General features: G+C 40.9%; 1 protein-coding gene across 1 annotated transcript in view; it reads right to left on the reverse strand.

Annotated features, from left to right (window-relative positions):
• LOC126260102 (cytotoxic granule associated RNA binding protein TIA1-like) overlaps window positions 1–5,218 on the reverse strand; it is a 1,041,743-nt gene extending 1,036,525 nt beyond the window's left edge. The window contains exon 1 of the mRNA XM_049957334.1: window positions 5,153–5,218. The gene's annotated coding sequence lies outside the window, so the exon portion shown is untranslated. The remainder of the gene's footprint in view (window positions 1–5,152) is intronic.
• Between the last annotated feature and the right edge of the window lie 782 nt (window positions 5,219–6,000).

Consider the following 6,000-nt stretch of genomic DNA (forward strand, 5'->3'; position numbering starts at 1 on the left):
AATAATGAAATCGTTGGGGATCGTCAAATTCCTTGCTAGCAGTGCAACAGGGATGAGATAAAAATAGCAATGAGAATGAAGTTACGATTATGTCCAAGTATTACACAAATACCCAGAATGTATGAAAAACAATGACTTTAGTTTGCTTATGAAGGAAAACACTAACTGTTAACGTAGAACAGTCTCTGTTTCTGATTTCATTCCTAAAAAAAAAGTTTACCAACCAAGCAGAAGCTGAAGAACTGATTAACACGTTACTTTACTCAACTTACTGTCTTTTTTATTTAGGAGATCTTCGGGATAAAACGTTGTGACATAAGAGGAGCTGTCGTATTGCGTCTGAAGTGCGACAGAAATGTGGTTTACTATATTTTGCCAAAGAAACGCATTAGTAAATTTTGTCGCTGATACAAAGGAAGCAATATTAGCTTGGATAACCTTTTAAAACAAAGGTGCAGTAGGGTAGAAAGCGATCAAGAGCATTTTATATACGCAAGATACCTTATATTACTATCTAGAATAAGATGTCTACACAACTATGTTACTTTTCACTTGCGAAGAAAAAGATGGCAATAATCTTTAGCATCGGAAATGATCTTGTATCACCGTCAATTCTAATCGAGACCTTCATTATTGCTTCCAGTTTAGATTGTTCCTACTCGCCATCAGACACTTTTTGTCCATTATAGCGTCTATCTGGAAATGTAGATGTCCTTCCAACACACTCGACAACACATCAAACACACGCACCGTACAACAGAACTTAATACACACATTTTAAATATTTCCCGAAGGACTCAATGTGTAAAAAAATCTCGTGAATAATGTTTAAATTGCATGTATTGAATTCTGTTGCGCAGAGGGTGTTTAAACGTCATCTACAATGGGGTGGAGCATCATATTTATGTCCACGTACATACAGTGATTGAAATGCTTCTAATGTCTGATGAAGAGTCGCAACAGTAGAAGCTAGCAGTAGTAATACAGATTTTTGTATGAGCATGCGATGTTTCTGTTCCACGTTGCAGGTCGTGATTTGATGTCTGTACAGAATTACAAGAGTTGATCAGAAAGTAATGTCTCCTGAATCATAAAAAAATTTAATAACGAACATACAAAAGCGAAATTATCCTCTACATAACACAACCGTTCAACAAGTCACCATGCATTTGTACACATTTGCACCATCATTGAACTGAGGCATTGATATTAGTTTGGAAAAAACTAGGGTTTCGCTTCATGACCCACGAATTTAAAGCTGTTTTAACGCCATCCAAGTCATTGAGTCCGTAACGACGTAGGCTGTGTTTCATGGGTCCAGGCAGGAAGCCAAATCAGACGGAGCCAAATCAGGACTGTAGGTTGCATGGGGCACCAATGACCAGACAATTTTGTAGTTGCTTGGGTTTTGAGAAATGAAGTGTGAGGGCGTGCATTATTGCCTTCTTAAGTTTCTTAAGAGTGGTTACATTGGTTTGGCTATTGATTGCGCACTCAACCGCATCTGTCTTCTCGAATCACTTCATCTACACGTCCTCGACTGACGTCTGTGAGATGATGTCGGTCGACGCTGTTCGCTTTATACGCAATATCCGTTTTCTCCGATACCAAGTCCATTACAGCGTTCCAGTGCACACTATGTTCATGTATGAGATTAAAAGAGTTTTAAAATCATGTGTCAAGAATCCCCACCCTGAATTTTCCCAAACTGGTTTTGACGCCTGGATTCAACTATGGCGGAAATGTGTACGAATCCATGATGTCTGTGTTGAACGGTAGCGTTATGTAGAAGACAATCTGTGCTCAGTCCTGCACTAATTCCACTGTGTTGTGTTCATTATTAAAAATTTTATGAAACAGGAGGCGTTACTTTATGAAGAACGCTCCTACACTCATTGCTATCGATGTGCTTCTCAGAAAAATGGCAGGTTAGCACTCCAGATAGTCAAGTTACTTGCTCACGGAGTACGGGAGAGTTTGTCAGCTGGAGACTTTGTCCGAGCTACTACAGACTGTAGAAACTTCCGTACGACTTTAACGGCAAGTTAACAGCTGAATATTTACTCACACTGACGTTTCATATTTGCATTATTATTCATTACTAATAATCAGATGAATCAGATTAACGTAACAAATATTGGCGGAGATAGCTAATTTATGACGAAAATCCACCCTGTGCTGCCGATATAGAAACTTTTAGGTGTAGTCATCAGGCATTGTAACTCGGTGCTCGATGATATGAATACCTATGTCGTTATCGAACGAACCGGGCATAGTTTACAAGTTGAAAGCGATCTAAGTATAAATCTGTAGATATGATCACTGATGACTTTCAAGAAATGACAGTGATGCTAGGTACAACAGCTGCGCTTCTCGATATTATAATCAGAAATCGCATTCATAAAACTGACACATGAATTTTAGAATACCTTTCTCGTAAATAATATTACTCTGAGTAATTATCGTGTGGTGTAGTAGCTAGTACAATCTGCATAATAATAGCTAATTTATGAGCCAGTAGATAATAGCAGTCCCTCCAATAATGCAAGTAAATTGTCACCGAAGATAACTGAAAGTTTAGTAAACAACTCCTTTTCCCTACTGGAAATCTGAAGCTCTGTATCAAGAGCTCTGTTTTCTATAGTCTATGGGAAGCTTGTATGTTACATCGTAACTATTTAGGATAATATGCCAAATCGTCTCTGAATACAGACAGATATTCCGATGATGAAATTAAAACTCAGAATACCAAAAGCACTTCAAATTGCCTCTCCATGTACGAAGTAGGCAGGTTATTCTTTGTTGTTCGCTCCAGACTAAAATTATGAAATACTTCGTTTCACGTCGGAAATATAACAAAGAATAACAGCAACAAATAAATCACCATGATTGGTTAGCGCACAAGATTATGTACTCTCGTGAGTTGAAACTACCTACTTATTTTACGATCTACGAGTACTCTACTGTCCACTACGTGGCGTTGATTTTACCATATCGACATACTTAGGATGCGCAAAGTAGTACTGGCCCGGAAAATACTTATGCGCCTTAAGATATACAACCCAGACTACGTCATCTGCAACTGGGGTGGATATGTTAGCTGGTGTGCTTACCTTAAAGTGCGTGAAATATTTTCCAGAGAAGTTCTATTTTGTCCACCCTGTATGTTCCTTATTTCAGTTAACAAATAAGTAAGATCGCTTCTTTTTGTCTTAAGGCCTTTGAACATTATTCTAGAGACATTAGTCGCGATCTGCATGATCTCACAGACTTTCGCTGTTGAATTTAGCTAACTATGCCCGACCTACAGCAAAGAATTACGATAGGGACAATGAGGCATCTGCAGACACCTTGGGGAAATCATACCTCTCCTCAATCAGTGAACCACCGAGTGCAGACTGTCAGGTTTTGCTTTAGACCTTCCATATGCAACTTCACGTAAGAGACAACGCTGTTAACACATTCAAATGCAGCAGTGTATTGCGGCAGGAAGAAGATTCAGTAGCTTCTTTTCGAATAGATCAGCGTTTCTTGTGGGTGGGCTATCATGCGGTCTGCGGGGGGAGGAGGTTCGGTTTAGGTCCATAGGAGTTTAGAAGGCGTTGACGGTCACCTGCTGGCGCCCAGGGCGATAATACCAAGGACGCGATGGAAAAATATGGTAAATTCAAAAGTTATTACACGCTTGTGTGTAAGGAAAGGAGAAGAAAGGATTTAAAATTACTTCCGACCAAGATTTGTCTGCTTATAAGTGTAGCTTTAACCCTTACATCATTTTTATTAAGAGTTCACAACAGTTTCCTTAGCGTGTATAAGATGCCTGTTTTTATGCTGCTGGCTTTCCTCCGTACACCTGACAATGCACACTGCTACCTGACGCAAGTGCGCAGTAAACGAGTAGTACACGCGCAGTTCACAACTCATGGAATTTCACAATTTAATGTTCCATTACACCTCTACAAATCTTTCCAAATTTCTGTAATACGATATTCTTGGATTTACACTGAGGCCATCGAATAATTATTCGAAAAAGGTGTTGTGGTCAATGCTAGTTGCAAAACTTCTTGTTGTTCGTTCATGGATAGGGACTGTGTCTGATTTCCCTATCTGGAAGAAAAAGGAGTTGGAACCATGAGTGCTTTTTTCCTAAAATTTGGCCGTGGGCCGGAAAAGTTTGAGATCCTTTGCAATCGCTTCACACTGACAGTGGTACAAAATTGTTTTAACGTCTCCAAGCTGTGCTTTACTAACGGCCGAAAACGAATTTTACTACCCGCGGCAGAAATAAGTCACAATATCTGTTCCTTCAAAACGGTATACTACCAAACATTATAAATTATTTTCTTGAAATAAAAAAGGCTACTCTTTAGAGGAAAGCCTAACGAATCCTGACAGTCGCGCTTCTTCATTAGCAAATCATCAAATAATTACACCGGGAGAGTCTTATCGGGCGAACTAAAGAGGCGTTTCAGGTTCTCAGCCCCGTGATTCGATTAACTGTTTCCGAGTATCGACACGCCGCTGCGTCTGACGCGTTAAATCCGTCCCCAAAATCTGCGGGATGTCCCTGTCAGCACCGTGTCCAATCAAAAGGACGAACGGGTCCGTGACGCACATCCGTCGCTCGACGGCCATTCACACTTGATGACGTGGCGCGTAGCGGCTCAGACCGCATAAATAGGTCGCTCTATCAGCAAATCAAGTGGCTCCGAGCGGCTAAATGGAGAGCCCACCGGCTGTGCCAGGCGGCTAATTGAACGGAAAGAAGTTCAAAAGAGAACGGGGATTACAGATCTTCCGCCACTGTGTTCCGCGGGAGCCCAGAAACTGCCAACGCGAGTGTGCCAATTAATTACTAAACAGCTCAGGCGGCTGGTAGCGCAATCAGCGCGCGCATGCGCATCACCACCTCCATCGCCCCTCCCCCCTCCCACTCCCCACTCACTCCCTCCACAACCGACCAACGCACCCCTCCCCTCCCCGCGCCATCCCTATGTTTCCCGCGGATTGGTACTGCGGTCCTGTTCCGACCGTTCAATTAAGTATGCGCAACACGTAGTAACGGGAGCAGACTGGCATTACCTCTAATGATACATTATTCAAATTAAACCAGCATTTCAAAATAGCAGCTGCGCGCCATGGCGGTACTTACGAAATTTCACCGAAAGGGGCGAAGGCTTCTCTAAGCGTCTGTGTCTCTATTTCTGGACTCAGGTCGCCGACGAATATGTGGTAGTGCTCTGCAAACAAAGAAGAAAACACAAAAATCAGTCACTGAAAATCTTCTCAACAAATTAAATTTGCTTAGCAGATAAATGTCTCTCGTAATGGAAATAACTGTGCTGTAGCTGTCCCCTCTCTCCTAGCGTTTATTCCGTCGTATGGTGCGGTGCTTTCCTCGATCTGAGAAATTTATTTTAATCTTGTGACCCGATACCAGATGACAGTCGCCAATTAAAGTACAGAAGGTGTGTGTGCCATGTGTCTGCCTACTGTATACATATTTCTACTGTTTATTATCGTATTTTAACTGTTTGCGTGTAGTATTGTATGAGGCGATAGTAGCGTACCATCTCAGTAGTTTCTTATACGAGCGTGGAAAACCGGATAAAACTCGCATTCCGCCTTGCTGGTAGTAGTGTATTAGTTATGACGTGGATAAATTTGTATCACTGTTGATGTGCACAATTCCGATCGTACAAATGGGAAATTGATTAGCAGTTTTAAGAAGCGAAACTCAGGAACAGCTGAGGAAAAAAAAAAAAAAAAAAAAAAAAAAAAAAAAAAAAAAAAAAAAAAAAAAAGCCGAGCGAACAATTATTGGTGAATCGTTAATTATGGTGAGTGTCTGACATAAAGAATAGTTTTATATATCATCTCTTCTCCTGCCGTTAACTTGGTTTGGATTCACAGATTTCAACGATATCCTTTAGAATTTTCCTCTAGACCACGCAACTATTAAGTCATTGTTTTACACTTACTTCGATCTGTAGGACACGC

This window comes from Schistocerca nitens, chromosome 5 (genome assembly GCF_023898315.1).
Source record: "Schistocerca nitens isolate TAMUIC-IGC-003100 chromosome 5, iqSchNite1.1, whole genome shotgun sequence".
Taxonomy (NCBI): Eukaryota; Metazoa; Arthropoda; class Insecta; order Orthoptera; family Acrididae; genus Schistocerca; species Schistocerca nitens.